Here is a 20117-nt window from a genome sequence, read left to right as displayed (position 1 = left end):
GTGAAGATGAGTTTGAGTGAAGATTGGGTGCTGAGGAATGGGGAGGTTTTTGGAGGAACATGTAATGAGTTGACTTCATGGGTTTGCAGTATGAACTGATACTAGGTGATGGGTCAGAAGTGTCTGCTAAGCTGTAGCTTGGACAAGTTCATGGGCTCTGGTGTTAATTGGTGATTGCCAGCTGCTGTGAGACTGGGGCAGCCATGAGAAGAAGGTGAGGTAAGGAGGATTTAGTTGGTGTGGGGAGAGGGGATGGGGAGGGTCGGTGTCAAAGTGCACTTCAACCCTGCTGCTCCAAAAGCTGAGTTTCAGCCTACTACATCCTGGAAATTCATTCCAGTTTATATTATTGCATGTGTTAGTGATGGCTTGAGTGTTTGAGACTTTGAAGTATTTAATCTACACATGAAATTGGATTTTTTTTTTTATTATTTTTTTAATTTTTTTTTCTTGTAGAATATACTCATGGAAACCTGTAGTCTGTGCTGGAAAATAAATGACTGGAAATGTTCCTTGGTGACTAACTTGTTACAAGACATTATTGAAAGTGCAAGCACCAAGTTATACTTTTGACAACAAACAAATGTCACGTGCTGGGTTGGAATTATGGATTCAGCAGCGAGGCTGGTCTGAGGAAAAAGATGCTGTCAGGATGACTGGCAGTGCTGCTTTAGGAAGATTGCAAAAGTACCTATTGCACAGGTTTGGGCTGGGGAAATGAGTTATTCCTCACAGCAACCTCAGGGAGCACCATGAAAGCTCAGCTGGGGGCAGAAAAGAAAACAATGCTGCCAGAGGGGCTTCAGGGGGCTGGGAAGGAGCGACGTGTTCACAAGTGTTTGGGGATTGACCTCACTCAGCTGCTATGGAAGTGTGGGTGGGGGGGACAACTTCAAGGCAAGCAGATGTAGGCTGATGCTGAGAGTTTTTACAGTCCCCTGGTGTGTGGGGAACATGCTGGGACCACCCCATCGTACCTGACCCGGCTGCCCGAGGGATGGAGAGAAAAAGCACATGCAAGGAGGGGTGGTTTTTCCACCACAACCTGCTCTGCTCTTTCCCTTCCCAAAGGGAATGCCTGTGTGCCTCTACCTGTACAAACCTGACTGGGGTTTATGCTGTTGTGTCTGCTCCTTGTTCAGTTCTGAACTGAAGGTAGGTGGAGAATGAATTCAGACAGGGAGATGTGAAGGTTTATGGAAGCAGACAGATCCTGTGACCCTTCCATTCCTCATCCCCTTGTGCTTTGTGCTTATCTATCCATAGAAAAAAAATACCCCAGCAAACTGCAGAAAGTGCAATTTTACTGCTAAGGGAGCTATTAATTTATTTTCATTTTATTTTTCCTTCTCCAACATCCTTTTAATTTTATTAACACCAATTCCTGATCTTTCTTGTGACTGAGCTACAAGTATGCACTTTGTTCAAAGCACAGGTATAGGTCATATTTTTTTTCCCTTTAGGATTTTGTCTTTTCCTTGAACAGGTCACACTCTGCTCAGCTTTTGGGTGCTCTCTTCCTGTGTTTGGATCCTGTGGATCACAGTTTTGGGATGTTCTCTCGGCTTGGCTTCGCTGATCTGGGCTCCAGGGCAGCCTGTGCCCCACTGGGTTTCATAACACACAGGTTTAAATGCATATTGCAAATAAAGCAATCAGGGCTAAGACATTTGCAAGGCTCCTTAAATCCCACTACTTGGTGTTTAACCCAATTCCAGGGAAAATGTGATAAATAAACCTACCTGCCTTTTCTTGTTGTTGTATGAGTGTTGTTTGGATTTAGGTCAAATCCCTTGAATGTGATAAACATCCTTTTTATCTCGGCATCCTGTTGCAAATGGCTTTTCCTTTAGGAATGGATTCTCACCCTCCTTTGCAGCCAACTTCCTTCTGCTTTCCCACTGAAACAACCGTGGTATTACCATAGCTTGGGATTTCTCTCTGGGATGTTAGGACAAACAAGGATGGTGTAAACCTTGGGAAGTGTTTGGTCTGCTAGAAAAGCACTCAGATGAGCTCCAAATAGGATTCATAAATTGTACAGGGATCTGGTGGTTGTCAGAAGTCCTTAGTTCTATTTACTGCCAACGTGGCCACGATGCAGTGGGAACTGCTAACTTTCCTGGTGCAGTGTTTTTCCTGCTGGGGTGTGGGTTGTGTTCTCAAAATCCATCTGGCCATTACTTGTTTCCCCATCAAAACAAGCAGACAAGGTGGTTTTTACATAACTAGCCTTCTGATTGAAGAAAAGAGGTGATTCTTGCCCAAAATTGTTACAGGGCTTTCTCCATCCCTGCCTCTTTGGCTGTGCTCAGATCCTACAGGCACTGAGCTGGCTCTGGGAAGGGTTACTCTGTGTCTGCTCCCTTGAACCTCTTTTAAAAGAGGGAGCCTCTTTTAAACAGTAAATCACCAGCGATGATCTGGGAGAGACTGATCCTCCTCACCTCTTCAATAGGTAAATTGCCCTTTTAGAGGAATGATCCATGCTCCTGTCCTCATTTTTCATATCTCACTTAAAAAAAAAAAAAAAAAAAGTAGAAAAGAAAAAATAATCTTCCAAATCTTCCAGGGACTTTGACTTAAGCAAAGGCACTTTAGAGTCTTTTTCTAATGTCATTCTAAAGTTAAAAAACAATTTGACTTCAAGGGAGATACAGCCCAATTTTTTAAAAACTTAATAGGATTAGTCATGGGAACTATTTTTAGCAAAAGTTCAACTTTATCCATGTATTTTAATGTGGGAAAAGTGTGTCCTTTTCCCTCTGCTAATGTTTGATGTATTCCAGCCCTCCTGTGAGTGTGTTTGAGTATCTTAGGGGCTCTGGAGTGGAGGAGAACTTCCTCTCGGATTCTCTCTGTTTTCTTTCGTGAAAATGACATTCCTAAGCTGTTTCACTTTCTGACAGGAAATGGAGCCTTGCCAAAAATGATTAAAGTCCAAGAAAGCATAACAGTTCCAAAGCTGCAGCAGTTCTTTAGGAGTCCCGAGTTTGACATTGTGTCAAACAAATGTGAAATATTGTTTAATAAATTTGAATAATACAGGGAAAGGGAAAAATGGTTCTTGGCTTATAATGCTGGTGCTCTTTATTAAGTCTGTAAAGGCCTGCCTAGCTCTAATAAATTGAAATATATACATAAATATACTTGTGCATGGATAACAGTTTAATATTGTAATATATAATGAACGGCGCACATGCACCCCCCACATGCAGACATTGATTTATTCGTGCTATGACCATATATATATTGATATGTGTGTGTAGACTCCCTCACAAGTTTGTATATATTTATACATGGAATTACCATTCACAGGCAACTCCTGTGCCTGCTTCATATAAGAAATATCATAAGTGTTATTTATAAGGTGTGACGTGACATGATGACTTTATAAAAATACTAATCTAATGCTAGATAAAATACAATTGTTAACGGTTTCTCAATGGTTTTTAATTCAATGTTTGTTTAAAGGAATTATTTTGAGGCCTTTGCTTATGCCAAATGACACCTTATCATGTAATTGCAGCATTACTGGAAGGGCTGTGCCGAGGCTCAGGGAAGCAGTGGGAATTCTGTGACACCCAGGAGCCTGGCTCTGCCACCTCTTCCCATTTAACAACTCTCTCTGCCAGGAGGGCTTCCAGCCACTGAGAGTTTGACAGTTTCCAATATTAGGGTATTAACGCAACAGCTCTATCAAAATGAGCCAGACTTCTAAGAAATTCCTGTGCTGTCAAAACCCAAGTGTGAAAAAGTCCTGCCAGGCTCCTGTAGTCCTAAGTTTACTTCTCAGAATCCACAAACACCCTTCAGCAGTTGTAAGTTAGATTCCAAATTTATTTTGGATTTTGGTCGTACTGCATTCACAAAAATCACATTTTTAAGTTGCTCTGAGGCCACAGGACCAGGAATTTATTCTTTTCTTTTTCTTCTTGATTTTATTATAAAAGCTGTATTACATCATCACCAGATTCCAGGAGCTCTGAATTTTAAAATTAGTCTAATGACTTAAGGCTCAATAAAATTGGGACAGTTGGCAACTTTTCCAGAAAATATGCTTTGTTGGTTCTTGCAAGAAAACTTGACTTGTTTCCCTTCTGTCAGGTACCTTACTCCTCCACCAAAATATATCAAATATTCAGGAACTTATGAAACAACAAAAATGTTCTCCTGACATTGTCTCCAAGGCAAAACATTCTTTAAGCGAGGTGCGTTTCAAAGCAAAGCTGTGGGAAAGGTTTCTATTTTTCATCCTTTGCATGGAATTGTCGTGCTGTTTGATTAAAAGGAGTCCTGTTTAATAGTTTTTCTAATGGCATTTGAGGTTTCACGTCGGTGGAGTTGAGCCGGGACCGTTGGTGCCGTCATTCAACAAGGACAGCGATTCACGGCTACTTTTCAGACGAGCTAAATTGATCAGACAAGTCAGTCAATGTCATTGAGCACTATTTGTCACTTCATAAGCAGCTACAATCTGCTGCTCTATAAATGCAGAAGGACCGTCGAATAAATCACATCAACCAGTGGGAGTAGATAGTATCCCTTCATCCATAATTGGAGCGGTCCTCTCCTGTCACATTCGCTCATTCCCCGCGATTCCGGCGCGGATTGACACTGACAAAGAAAGAGCAGCCGCTGTCAGAGGAGCTGGAGTCTGTCTGCTGCTCTGCTCTCCCCACTAATAGATATCTATCATAATATTGTATTAACATCACAAAAAATCAGACTTATAGCTCCGCTATCTGGGAGTATCGGTGACATATGTAGGGGTTTCTCCTGGGCTGCGGGGAAGGCTGATTGATGCAAGAGGAAAGCTCCTGATTAAAACCACTTACCAAATCCGTGAGCGGCAGGAATATCTACTTCCTTGTGTGCTGCTGATTTCACAGATGAAAATATGGTTAAAAAATAAATAAAACGAGAACGCGATTTGTTGTAAACAGACCTAGAAATTTGTTAATCGTTATTTGCCGGCGCAGGGATGCATGGTGGAATTACTCCTATGAAGGAATTCCTATGTTTTTTTTGGTTATATATAGTTACCAAAATAATTAAGGAAATGGAACAGCTTGAAAAAAATATTGCCTTTTTAGCAAAAAAAAAAAAAAAAAATCCCCAAAATTCTCTCTGGTGCCTGGTTTGGCAAATATATATTTTCTAAGTGAACAGATGAAATCAGAAGAGAATATTTATTACAAAGGTGTGCCACACTAGGAACTTTTTTCCTGGAGAAATGCTGGATGGCTTCTACCAGGAATATGTTAGATTAATCAGCTCAGTCCTGGAGAGAAATCGCAGTGGAATACCCAAACTGCTGTGTAGTCACATGTAAATCTCTCTGACAACCTGGAGGCACGGATCATTTGTTCAGTGCTTGGTTCCAACAACAAGCTCGTGGAGGAAAATACCTTGTTTGCTTATAAAAATAACTGTAGCTGAATATGTAATTGCCGAGAACAGAGCACTGGGAACCCAGGTCTCCAGGATGAGGTTCTGGAGCCTTTCTCTTTATTTTGGGGGAGAAAAAAGCCTGAAGCCAGTTTGCCTGTGTGTAAACAACGCTTTACGTTGCATGTCTTGTGGGAAAATAGTGAAATGTTTTCTTTTTAAAGGTGCTCGGTGTAAATGTCATGTTCCTGGCTGGAGTCTTTGCTGGGCCCAAAGGCAAAGTGTAATATCAAATGACTGCTATAATTTTCAGTCTGGGACGTCTCTTGACCCGTGTGCACAGATGATGAACAATTTCTCCTTTCTGGGTTGTCTTCTTTGCCTCTTGGTGCAGAAGTTGTCCTGAAAGCACGCCAGGAACCACAGTCATAGGTAAGCAGTACAAATGATTCTGTCTATGAATGGTGCAGTTCTGTTAATATTCACATAAATTCCACTAGAAGTACTGTTCAAAAGAAAACTCAAAGCAGTAGATCATAAAAATATTCAACACTAAACACAAGACTTTGACTTGATTTTAGATTAAGATAATAGAAATGTTATGCTTAAAACCAGAATGTGAAAGAAATCCACGTGCATTGGAGAACTGAACAGCATCCAGAGAAGGCAGCTTACACAGGAACGCATTCATTGTCAACATCTGATACTGAAAAGGTCAATAGTTAATTAAATAATCCATCACCTTAGGATAGAGAGCCATCCTCACTTCTGACAATCAATGGCAGAAATATTAAAAGGTCAGAAAATGAGTTACTATATATTGTGTTTTCTTACTGTGTGTTATAAAGATGTGGCTTGTGTTGAGTGGTGTGGGCATGAAGACAGGTGGGAAGAAATATTAGCTGTTGCCCAAATATTTTCTTAGATGCTCTTTTACCAGGCTACTTTATGTGTGGGCTTCCGAATCAATGGACCTCAAAGATGTAGTAAACTTTTACAATGACAATTTAAGACTGTATCACAGAATTTATAACACACTTTCTTTAATTATCAGCATGTTTTCAGGAGCATTTTTCTCCTGTGCTGCTTGAGGTTTTACTGGGATAAACTGGCCAAGCGTGTTGATATTCAGATTTTGTTTAGATATGGGGTAGAGTTACTTTGGGAGCCTAAGAGGCAGTTTATTTTGTGTTTATTTCCTAGATCTGATGGGTATAGCAGGGTAAACAAAGTCCACTCAATGACTCCTGATTGTGTTGTTCTGCCAGGTCATGGTGTGTACCTGGTTACAGGCTTATCCTTGTGAATAATTGTATTATTTATTAGAATGTAATGTTTTTGAACACTGAGTGTTTATAAATTGTTTAAATTAGTTATAATAATGGTGCTGCCATAAATATTTTTTGCTTTTTCTGCCTGTCTTCTGCAAAATCCTTTCCCTCCCTGGTTGTGGGGCTACTCCTGCATTACATTTGTCAGATGATAAGTGTGGGTGACTTGGTGCATTTTTCCATTCCTTTCTCAGGATAGGCTGAAGTCTTGTTGTTTTCTGGATGGAAACCAGGTTTTCCAAATGAAGGAAAACAAATGGCTGTTGTTTCTGTGCCCAGCACAGCTGGAAGGGGCTCCTTTGAGTGATGCTTGTCTCACCCTCTCCAACAGCCCCTTTATGTTGGATTCCTCCAAAATAAAAGAAGGGCTATGAATGCACCAGAACAGGGATGTGCTTCCCTCTTCTCCCACAGTGCAGGAACAATATTTATTTATTAATCCTCTCTCAGTTTCTAAATTTTCATAATTTTACTTTCCTGGTACGTAGGTTTTACCCTGACGGTAAAAGTCACAGCGCTGAATTCCGACAAGCGTTATACGATTATTTTATCTCTCACTATAAAGAGTTTTGAAAGACTTTGTATGAGAGGTAATATAAAAATAAATTGAATTGAACTATGGCTTCACCTCCCCACGTTTTTAGTGCAGAAACCTTTAGAGCAAAAACTGCAATATAAGGACAAAGGAGGAGATTAAGACTGTGTCATGAAAGAGGTGACGCTGGGTGACAGGGCCGACCCTGCCTGAGCAGTTTGGTGTGTTTGCAGTCGGCTGTGTATTAATTAGATTTTAAGCATGTTCACAACTAGGGAAAAAGCCTGTTTGTATTTTTAGTGGGAAGGTTATTTTAAGCCATGAGAAAGGTATTAGGTATTATCTACTACGGTGCATTTATATAAACAAAGGTCTACCTGATGGCTGTGCAAACATCTGTTCTGTTCTTACCCAACATTGCACGGTTCATTAACACTTACCCTGTTGGCCTCTGAAAGGCCAGTTCTGGAAGCACATAATTGTACTTACAGATCCACAGTTGCAATAATTTGACTTTTAAATGAAAATATTCTTAGCTTGGAGTAACAAGAGTTTTTTCTGTTGTTTTTTTGTTTGTTTGTTTAGTGCGTGTGAGTCCCACAGTAAAAATATAATTTTATATTTTACAGTGCCGACTCAGTAAATTACATTAATAAATGACTCCTGGTTCATGAGAAGTGCTGTATTTTGACAGTATCAGCCAACCTTACCATTTGTTTAAGCAGGAAAAGTGGGGAGCCAAAATAAAGCTGTTACAGAAGAAATCCCAAGAATGTTTATGAAACTTTGCCTTAGCTACATTTATTGGGAGTAGAAGCATAGTTTTAATTTGTCATGCAAAATTCCAGGGGAGTGAGTAATTTCTAGAGCTTCTCTAAATGCCAGGACTTAATATTTTTCTGCAGCAATTTGTTTGTAAACATGGAATAAATTGTATAGGTTGCAATGTGACAAAAAGGTATCTAGGATTTGTCATCTTCTGCTAACAGCTGTTGGGTTTATTTTATAGCATCTCATGGGGTTTTTTGGGTAAATGCTCTGCTGATGGCAAGCAAAAGCACCCTGAGGATCTCTGATGGTGGGCACACACAAAGTTTAACTGTAATAAGCTGTTTGTCAGGGATTTGCTCTCCAATGGATCTTCTCCCCCAGGTCTCAGCAATTCCCACCAGGGTGTCCATGTGTCACCTTCAGAGAAACCCACACTGAACAGGAGGCAAACTCCAGGCAAGATGGTAATGTCCCTTCTGGCAGGGAGAATTTCATGATGTGAAGAGGGGAATCAGAGCTTCCTAAGGAGGATTTTTAAGGGAATGCAGCTCATGAATTTTACTTTCCCATTCCCCTGGTGCTGCGGGAGCCCAGGATGGGTTTTTTTTTGTCACCCCCAGCTCTCTTTCTCATCTTGTGACACACTGTAGTTGTGGACTTCAGTCTTTTATTTGGTAGTCTGAGGCAACATCTTTATTTGTGGTGCACCTGCAGAGCTGGGTTCACAGCTGGACTCAGTGACCTTAGAGGTCTGTCCCAACCTTAATGATCCTAGTGAGCAGTGGAGATGGAGCTGATCCTGAGGGCCTCAAATCTACCACACTTGTTTTTTGGGGTTTGCCCTGGACTAAAACTGGTTGTGTTCCCATGGACTGACTCCCTGGCACTGAGGGACTGCTTTGGGTTTGCCCTTGGTGTGCACCAGCATTTTAGCACCATTCCAAGGGCACCCACCCTTGGATGAGTGAGATGGGCAGCAGGAACTGGGAGATGTCCTTCAGAAGTTCACTCTGGACTCGAGAAAATTCCTGCAGAAACACACACTTAAACCTTAGACAGTGTTTTGTGACCTTCCCTTGTATGGCACAACGAGCTGTGTTCTCAAAACTCTTCAATATTAGATGTTTCATCTTGTTTAAAATCATTCCTGTGCTCTCACTCAGTCTTTGTGTGGGAGGCAGGTGAATGTCTCTGTAGGTGCCATCAGTGCATCCCTAGGCTGAGCGTGAGCACAACAGAAACCTCAGTAAATTCATGGAAACCACATTTTAGGCACATTATTACCTCGGGAGGGAGATGAGCCTGTCTGCGCTAGACATGTGCTTTCTCAAATCCTTTCAGAGGTTTCTCATATTTGAGTAATGTGGCAGTGACTGAAGCAGCACATCAGTTCTCATGGTCCCATGCTCCCCAGATCGATTACACCCTGTCACACCAACACAGCAGAAGTCATCGTCTGAGGGGAAAACCCACTCGTTTCTCACTGCATTCCCAACCGCTTCAGAACCTCTGCCAGCACATGCTAGCTCTGATAACATTTTAAGATACTGCTTTGCTGAAATGAAAGCCTTGCTTGCAAGGCCAAGCTGTCTGAAGTTCTCCCATCCCTCATTTAAATCCAGCCTAATTAGCCCAACTACAGACCTTGTTGTTATACATGCTGAAGTATAATGGCTGCGATTATAGCAGCTTGCAGCAGCAAAGATATATGATTTTGAATGATATGTCAAGGAAAAATAAACATGTTTCATTTCTTCATTAGATAATGTTTATTTATAGCACAATATATATCTACCTCCACTGTACCATTAAAGTTTTGACTGCTTTTTAACTATAAAATTTGATATTGTTGTGGCAGCTGCACTAGTCAAATGATTGCTATAGTACAGCTGTTATCAAAGAGTAAGATTTATAGCTGCCCTACATGGTGTAAAGATATGTGCATGTTTACTTTGTGTTTTACTACTTGTGTCCTATATTTTAATGACACAAGGTGAGATGAAATAGTGAAATAATAAACTCTTTTTGCTGCCGCAAAAGCAAATGGCACTATTTGTTTAAAGTTTGGTGTTAAATTATCTATTGTGCTATGATGAAAATTTTTCTCTCTGCTATTTTGGTTTATTGAAATATATTTTACATGTTTTATATTTTACATGTTACTAAGTAGCAATCTTAGGTTTTTTTTTTTTTTTTTTACTGTTTTTGCTTTTTGGAGAAGTGCTCTGGAACTGGACTGAGAACAACATGGTTGATGAAACATGTCAAACTACATTACATTGTAGGTAAGGATCAATATTTTAACCCTTGGATAGACTGTAAGAGCACCCTGATCAGCAGCTTCCCACATTGGTGCTTTTCTAGGAAAATTAGGTGAATGTGAATAGGGCACCAATATCCCATTTTATGGGGCTGCTGTCCCACATGACCCTATTGCAGCAATAGGTCCCTGGGCAATACAGCATGCATGAAAAGAGGCTCAGAAAATCTCTTGGTAAAGGAAGGGATGAGAAAGCCCATCCAGCCCAATGGCCAGATCCTGACCATCAGTACAAATCATTTTTAGCCAGTGTTGAGCTCTCCTGCCCAAACCCAAGGCTGGTTTCCATGGGGTTCAAATTTTCTAACCACAGCACTCAGCATTTGCAGAGTAGGCGCCTTTGGCTGCTGTTTTGATTTTCTTAGTGACCAATGTCTTTTTACAGATCCTTCTTTTTTTTCCACTGGTTGGATCTCACTCAACAAGGACTGCCTAATCAAAAGGGCCTGCGAGCAGAATTGGGTTATTTTGTGAAGGCTGAGGTCCTTCAGAAGAAATGTGATATAGATCAAGTGCAGTGGATAGTCCTGTGTATAAGAGGAGAATTTAAAATTCAAACCATCTCTGAAACTCCAAAACCAGATGGAAACAAAAGGAAAAGCTATGGAGGAGAGGTGAGTGATAGACTTTACATTCTTATTTGATTTTTATGATCTGCCTTGTGCACCTTTATTTGCTATTTGCTATTCAGTCCAATCCTGTCTGTGTGAAATTCAACTAGGTTTCATTTTTTTGAGTGGGAAAGAAGGGACATTGGTTTCCCCTTAAGATAATCCATAAGACAATATTCCTCACTCTGTGTTTAGTTGAGTCAGTCATGTATTTGTGTCTCCTACCAAAGTCCTTTATGCATTAAATCTATTACAATTATCTTTTTCTTGCATTTATTTTTTTTTTTTTAAACAGGAAAACATAAACTACAGCAACTTACTTATCTGCTTTCCTTTGAACTCTTTTCTGCCTGTTGCCTTGAACATTTCCTGTGCCTGTAGAGTGGGTACTTTTACCTCCCCACCATATTTTTAATATATTTGAATGAAATTAAAAGAGTGTTTGAGAGCTGGAAGAGCTGAGCACTGCAGAACCCAATGATCACAGGTTCTTGCTGAAGATGCAAGTTGCATATCATGGACTGGAATGTCAGGGCTCTGCCAGGTTCTAATGCATGGTACCACCTCTTTTGACTTGGCTGGGAAACTGACTCCTCATGGTTTTTTTGCATTTTAGCTTTTTTACCTTTATTTGCCAGTGCATGCATTTTGAAAGCTATGTAAAAATGTAGTGAAAACAGGCTTTCTCATGAGGCCTCCTTTCCTTCCTGGATTTTCTCATGTCATAACTCCAAAACCAGACATTTGTCTTGATATTTTGGTGGGGTTTTATTAATTAATTAATTAATTAATTTATGGCAGAGAACAAAAGTCTATGATAAATTAAAATAAAAAAAAAAAAAAAAAGAAGAAAAATGAGAACTTCACGTCTTGTAAAAGATTTGGCTCTAGGTTTGAGGAAAGCTCTGTGCTCCCTATTATTTTACTCAGCCATCCCTGCCATGAGATTACTTTGCCTTAGGGTGATGGCTAGTAGGATTTGCTCAAGCATTACTTCTTATCAAAACTTTGACCAGCAGCTTGGTGATCACTGGGGTCCCCAAGCACAGACTTTACAGGGAACTTACAGGCTCAGTTAAAAAGCAAATTACTGTTAATTAGGCAAGCAAGCTACCACTAAAGCAGATATGGCAAGTGAGTTGACATTAGGTAAAGTAGAAGTGATAATTAATAACCCAACAATTTGGATGGATCATTGGTTCAGCTCTGCTCGATCAATAGCTGCTGTCTCTGTGCATTTTGGCTGAAGCTGCACCCAGAGAAAAGGACATTTCTGTGAAAGCCACTCTGCCCAGGCCAGACAGATGTGCCACACCACATCTGTCCTACCAATTCCAGCAGCTTTTTCCAGAGGTAGGGCTCTCCCAGTGTAGGGGCCAACTCCATAGGTATGTAGACAAGTATTTTGGATTAATTCACCTTAAATGAGCTTAGTATTAGTTTTCAGTCCTTTCACTGTTTTTTTCCCTAAAACCCTGCCAGATATTACTGAAGATCAGATTTTGCAATTACAGAGTAACCACATCCTAATCCTGGGTTTTCCTGCTAATCAGAAACAATTTTTCTCTTGTCGGTTGTGTTCCCTTAATTCATTTTGTCTTAACCCTTTCACTACATTTAACAGGAGATAGATGCCTAAAATTTTCACCTCTGCTCATATGGGGAGCTTTTACACTGACCAGACACAAGCAGTGACTTTAATATTATGTTACAAAAATATTCTTTGAGCATCTTAAGCACATGATCCTTCGAGGTCCAGGAAACAGGAATGAAAACCAGTAGCTCTGCTATAAAGACCTCTGCATCATCTGTTGAGTCCATTTTCCTTATTTAAAGTGGACAGAAAAAAAAAAGGAGAGAACCATAAAGAAGATAGAAAATAAGTAGCTGAAAAACCCGCTGAAATAACACACCCACTAAAATAATGAAGTCATAAACACAAGGAAAATTTGTGTTAAGGCTACAAAAATACTTTACCTCAGTTCCCTTGGGGCTTGTCTTTACAAGACACATGGCCCTTTTCACTTTATGAGAAGAATCCAAGACTCTCAGCTGTATTTCCAAGGCTGGGCAATGCTTTAAGAAAATATTGCAAGATTGCTATGTCTGGCCTGACCCAGAACCCTGCTTGAAAAAGCTTTACAAATACACTGGAGCAGATGTTTGACTTGAAGTATATCTGCCACCAGCTGATGGTGCACCCTGGCTCATTATCTTATTAATTATAGAGCTGATTCCTTATTGAGGAACCATCATCCCAGAGCACTCCTTTTAAAACTCAAGTGTTAAGTATCTCAACTGGGTGGTTTTTCTTTTTTTGAGGCTGAACAAAAGCAAAAGTCATAGAGCAATAATTTGTTTATCCTTTCTCAGGCCCCGTGTCACTGTTTTTGCTTCACAAATATGTTCCTATCAGAGAAAGTTTTGGGTTGGAAAGGACATAAAAGATCATCTAAAATAAAATTTCCATCTTTCTCTCTACCATCTCTTTGCTTCTGCATTTTTCCAAGGGATACAAGTCTACCTCTTGCTCCCACACACTGATGAGGTGATGCAGAAGTATTTGCAGAACTAACACTGACTCTGGTTTGCATCCACTGAAGCTGTAATGATACAGTCTTAGTTAGCTCTGTCTTTGCAATATTTACACCATGGTTGTCTCCTGGGTCTTGGAAGTTCTCCCCAGTGTCACACAAAATTAGCATTTCCTGTGACCGGAATCAATAAAATTATTTATGTTAGTAAATACTGCTGATTATGAAAAGCAATTGTATATTTTACTGATTATGGCCATATTTTGACCAGAAGTGTTTCGACACTTCAGCAAAGTGCCAGATTTTCAGCAGGGTTTGTAACTCAGAGCCTTTGATTTGAAATCTTGTGGCCAGGTTTTTTCATTGTGCTGAACACCCAAAGAGCTCTGGGAGTGCTGAGCTCCGTGATGGGGAAATCCTGCTCTGCCTTGGGCAGCCTGGCAGTGGCTGCTGGGGTGATTCCTGCCCGGGCTCCAGCGCTGCAGAGCGTGAGATCCACACTCAGCTCTGTCCTCCAGTGATGACTGCACGTGTGGGTGGCACAAAGAGGAGTTTGGAATGTTTTTAGGGAAGTCTCCTCTTTCTTCATGTGTCACGTTAGTCAGGGTCGCAGAATTATCTGATAAAACAAATCTCAGCATCTCTTTGAAGAAAACTCTTCTGTGAGAGGGTTTTTGCAGATACATAAAGCTGGACTTGTGTTTGAAACCCCAAAGAGGGGGCTGGACACAGCTGTAGAGGTGACACAGAACTGATTTCACAAGGCCTTCATCTCCCCCTCTATGTGACATTCAGGATGTGTTGCACCAACAACATCCTTGTCCTCCTTCCCACTGAAAAGCTTTCACCTCTTCATGACCTCATGTCAGGAAAGAACTTTTTTTGATTAATATTCACTAGGGCAATGGTATTCCTTAGACATTCAAAATGAAAATTGTTTTGCCTTTTTAATCACCTTTTACCAACATAGCAAAGCCATAACTAAGCTGAGCTGATATTATTTTCTTATGATCGTATAAAAGAGGAGAAAAGCATTCATATTGTCTTTGGACACTTTTACTTTAGTGACAGTATTGAATACATACCATTATGAAAAGACATTTATAATCTCTTAAATTTACTCTTTCTCTATCTGATCTGGCATTTGCTGCCTCTATGCTGGTGACCATATGTGTGTGCTATAGATCAGTGTGCATGTGCTGCATGGAAGGAGGAAGAGGGCTGAACAACTAAATCCATCAGAAACATATATGATACAGCACCAACCTACAAGGATGCTTTTCTCAGTGCCCACAAACTCTCCTTTCCATCAGGGCCTCTCTGTTCTGCTGCATTTTTTCAGAGCTCCATTTCCACCCCAAAGGAGGGGTGGATGTAACGAGAGATGTTCTTTGTCAAGGCTGGTTTGGGAAATATTTTGGGGGTTGAGTTCAATTTTCTGTAAAGTTTATCTTTGTTCTGGTTTTGCTTTTGTTTTATTTGTTTAGCTGGTTTTTTTGTTTGTTTGTGGGGTTTGTCTGTGGGCTCTGTTTTGTTATGATTTTCTTCCATAGGTGGAGCAGGACAGGAACTCTGTCTCAGACATGGGAAGTGTCCTTTCCAAGCACATGAGGAAGTCTGTTCTGCAGCAGCAGGTAAGATGATCCATTGCTTGACACTGCAGAGGATTATCCAGTATCACACAGGTCATGGGGCCATGTGTCCAACTTGTAAAATTTCTCATCTGCTCCTCTTGCACTGGAGGGGGAGGGAGTTGGTGTTCATTGCCCCTTTTACTCCGTAGGATTTCTGCTAGAGGTTTAAAACATGCAACTTCTCTACTCCTGCAGCAAAGTCTGGTGTAAATCCCATCTCAGAGATGTCTTTTGCAAAAAATAAATGAGTAAAAATTTAAATAAATATTAAGTATATATATATATATATATATATAAGTATAAATAAGTATAAATGAAAGTCCCTTCCTAATACCCAGCATTGGCTGCATATTCTTTACTGTTTCACTCTGAAATTTCTCTGTCTGAAGTGGCTACTCAAGCTAATGTGTAAAAACCCAAGAAATCACATTTGTGTCAGTTTTCTGACTTGCTATTCAGTGGTCTGCAGCTTTTTCATAGCACCTGGAGATAATTTAAGATGTTGGTAATTTCCAGTAGGTGCAGGAAGTGTGTGTCAGTTGTCAGCGTCTGTTGCTCTGTTATGTAAAAATACCTCATTTCAGGGCATATAAAATTCCCAGCAGTATTTTTTAGGCGAGACCCAGGTGAAATTGTGGAATCATTAGGAGTGGAAAAGACCTTTAAGGCCCTTAAGGCCAGTCATCAGCCCAGCACCACCACCACGTTCTCCACTAAACCATTTCCCCAAGTGCAACGTCCACATTATTTTTGATAACTCCAAGGATGGTGATTCCATCACTTCCCTGGGAAGCCTGTTCCAATACTTTTCAACCATTCCCATGAAAAACATTTTACTAATACCTCACCTAAACCTCACCTGGTGCAATTTGAGGCTGTTTTGTCCTGTCTCTTGCTACCTTGGAGAGGAAGCTGAGCCCAGCTCACCAAAACCTTCTTTCATAGAATTGTAGAGAGTTATAAATGTCCCCCTGAGCCTCCTTTTCTGCAGCCTAAATAGCCCCAGCTCCTTCTGCCATTCCTCATCAGACTTGTGCTCCAGACCCAAACCTGTCTTAGCCTAACTTAATCTAACCTAACCTAATAAAAAAAAAAAAAAAAGGTAATTATATTATTTTTCACAATAGCTACAATTTCTTTAAAAGCACACCATTTAAAACAAAATATTTCATGTGATTTCTCATTCCAAATCCACTGTTAATCAGTGGGATGGAATTTAAACTGTTTCCTGTTTTTTCTGGGGTGCTTTAATGTTCCTGGTGAATTTCTGGGGATATGTAAAGTGGAATTTGAAGCAAGGATGGCATAATGTATTTCAGGATACACCTTGACAGAGGCATTAATTCGCTTCAGGTTCACTCCACATGGCAACTCTGTATTTTTATGACATGTACAGTTGGTTGTAACGCCATACTGGGTATCATGTATAACATCAAAGAGCTAAGTATGTATAAAGGTATGTTGTATTTCTTTAGTTCATTTCAACAAAATCCTTTTCAACCTTGGATACCTCCTGCTTAAAACCTTTAGCTCATCTTGCACTTTTATTTGCATCATTTCTGTCCAAAAATAATATTTGTAACAGGAAAACAGAATGACTAGGATATCTTCTTTTTTGTTGTTTTTGTTATAGCCTTAAGCTATTTAACTCTTAGGTGTCTTTGGAAAGCTGACAAAAGTTTACCAAATAAAGTTAAGTTCTTGGAGTATCATCAGCTTGCTTTCCACGCTGTCATGAAATAGTTTTCTTAAATTGGGCTGCTTCCCAAACGAAATTTTCCTCTACTGAGATAACGTCCCACAGCAGATTTTCTGAAGCCTTCCGAGATTATTCCTGGGCCAGGATTGCAGGCTTTGCTGAGCGAATGGGCAGAGGGCTTTTTGTGGGGGGGGACCAAGCAAGGCAGAGAAAAGGCAGGTGTGACCTGGGAGCTGTGGAGATGCTTTCACACATGAAGCCATGGTGACAGATCATCCTGAGCAGGAGGGATTGCTCTCAGTGCCAACCTCTGAGCAGTTTGTAACATGGGTGGGATCATATAATCATAGAGTGGTTTGGGTTGGAAAGGAACTTAAAGTTCTTATTCCAATCCCTGTGTGGGCAGAGACATCTTCCACCAGACCAGGCTGCTCTGTCCCACCTGGCCTGGATGGACTGAGTATCTGAATCCTTTAGGAAGGCTGCCTTAGTAAAGGAGTCTGGATGAGAAAGCTCTGCTGAGCTGATTGCTGAGCTGAGGTGTACATTGATGGGAAAGGTGTGGACAAGCCTGGATCAAACTCCTGTATTCTCTGCTTCCTTTGGAGGTGACCCTGAAATTCCCCAGACAGAGGAATGATCAGGCTGCCCTCCCCAAAAGAAGACAAAGGGAATGATTGTCCAACCTTTGCCTGTGCTGATGAGTAGTTACCATTAGCTGGCAAAATGTGTCAGGAGCTGGAAGAGATTTTGTTTGACCAAATAGTTTAAAATAGTGGTTGGAATTGAAACCAGCTGTTGCAGAAACTGGCCTTTGCAGTAATGTAATTACAACAGTCTTTACACTTTCTATATCTCTGCTTTTAGCAAGGCAAATGACTTTCAGAGATTTATTTTTGCACAGTGTATCTGAAAAGTGCCCATCTCTGAGGTGGACAGATGCCAGTGGGGACATCACGTATCGTGTAACATATTTCAGCTCGAGGCTCTGAAATGTCACAGGATCCACAGAATCCTTGAAGAACAGAGAGGACCTGAGCTTCTGATGTGTCACTCAAAGGAGAGGTTGTACATGACACATAGGTTGCTTTATACCACTCTGTAACTTGGTGTGCTTATGCAAAGAAGTGCATGTGGGATCGATGGCATATGGTATATTAAGAAAGAATAACACCAGACTTTTAAAAAATGTATTCACCCATTAAATGGTGTAAATTAAAGTAAGCTGTCAAAATGACAGCACAATAATGCCATCTTTGCAATAGCACATACTGCAGCACAGTTAAATCATATCATTTTTGGGGAAGAATTACAGATGAGATCCAAGAAAAAATTGGTTTTGAAATGCAATTCTTTGTTAGTTAAGACTCATCATTGCTAGCCAGGATCCCCTATAAACACATAAAGCACAGAGTCACCGCAATAAATCATGATAATTTATATCACAGCTAATTCTGGGGAAGTAGCATCAGGGGTTATACTTCAGATACACTTCATATTACTCAAACTGTAATTATTTTCATTAAAATATAAAATTGCTTACAGCCAAGTTACTTGAAACACACAGCATTGCACATTTAACCATGTACACAACAGGGCCACAAGAGTTCAAAATAAGTAAAGTCAAGTGTTAAATAACAGCACTTATACTTTTTAATTGCACATCTTTACAGACACAATCAATACACTTTTAATATTCCTTTTTAGTGGAACGTTGGACTGGCTTTTTCAATCACCGTCACGTTGATTAAAAGTCAATGTCAAAATAAACTTGAGAAAATACTGTTAGGTGCTTGTAAGCACAGCCTCTCTAATGGCTTGTGCATGTCAAGAGGGCAAATCTTATTCCAGGAGGAGAAAAGGAAATGCTTCAAGTTTGTGCGAAGGCGAGCAGTGGAAGGCTGAAGAGTTTGAACGTTTTCAAGTGTAATAATTTATACCACCACTCGCTCTCTAGTGCCTTTCTCTAACAATCTCAATGGGTTCTACAAACAGTAATTAATTACAGCCTCCAACACCTCTGAGAGGTAAATACAGGCAGTATGAGGTGCTCTTCATCTGTTCGTGGAGCAAAGCAACCCCACAAATCTCTGGAATGTACAGGAGCTGCAGGAGACCTTCCCTCTTGGCAGACAACTTAGATATATCTGTCTATTAAATTGAGAGTCAAAAAATGAGTAATAAAATGCATCCTAAAGTCTGGGGTTTTTTTTCTCCTGAAAGATCATCCCCCATTCTCTGCAAGGGATGGGTTTTACTGCAGGGGAGAATCAAAGCTGAGAGCTAAAAATGTCCTCACCTGTTTGCTTCAAAAGTTGGGTGAGAATGGTAAATGATGCACAGAATTCCCAAAAAAATAAGAGAGAATGTATTCTCAGGTGTGCAAATGGCCCTTAAAGTCAGTGTGAGTGTACAGAACTTCACTCTAGCCCCAGTTCTCAATAATTTCATTAGAAAACAATTGTATACATCTCCTGGTGAACATTTATTGATGCAGGTCTCTTCCATTGCTGCAGATACCATCAAGATCCTGGAAATCTGTGGCACAGCTGAACCTTTTGTGTCTGTAAGAAAACTCTGTATTCAGACTGGATGAAGGGCCCAGGCAGGTCGAACAAGAACTCTTCTCTTGGAGGAATTTTTCCAGATGGCTTTTCCAGCAACTGTTTCCCATGGCAATTCCAGGTGAGCTTAGAGTTCATTTTGAACCTGAGCCTGCTTCCTACATTTCATGGTGCTTTTGGTGTCTTTGACATATTGAACTTCTAATTTTCATTTAGGCTAAACCATCTCCATCTTTTCTAAGTCAGGCAGAAGTAAATCTTCAGTTTGCTTGATATCATAATATCATAATCCTCATTTCTCCTCTAGTGGAACAGTCCAAGTTATTCCTATGACTGAAAAAATGGAGGAGCTGTTTTTCTCAGTCTTTGTTGTGTATTCTCACAAACTGGGGAGCACTAGGAGTGTTGGAATTACGGAACTAAGACACAGAGATTAGGGTTAAATCTCAGCACTAAACTTTTTGACGTCTAACTGATGTCAGCAAAACTGTTTTTCCCAACTTTCCCATGCCTGTTGTGCAACATTACAGGGAGTGGAGGATGACATTCAGCAGTCTTAGGAATTTCAGAGGAAGAATAATCATTAGGAAAGAAAGATCATGACAACTCTCTGGCGTAATGGATTAAGATGTTTTTATGGAAGTGAAAAATGCATATAAATTCAGCAGTGAGGGAAGGGATCTGAACTCTGGCATTAAGGCAGGGCAGTTGGTTGCCATCACTGTTT

Source organism: Pseudopodoces humilis, chromosome 8, assembly GCF_049639895.1.
Source record: "Pseudopodoces humilis isolate 2021_Gansu_Grassland_sample_001 chromosome 8, ASM4963989v1, whole genome shotgun sequence".
Lineage (NCBI taxonomy): Eukaryota > Metazoa > Chordata > Aves > Passeriformes > Paridae > Pseudopodoces > Pseudopodoces humilis.
The sequence above is the reverse complement of the archived record's forward strand: the minus strand, read 5'-3'. Positions refer to the sequence as shown.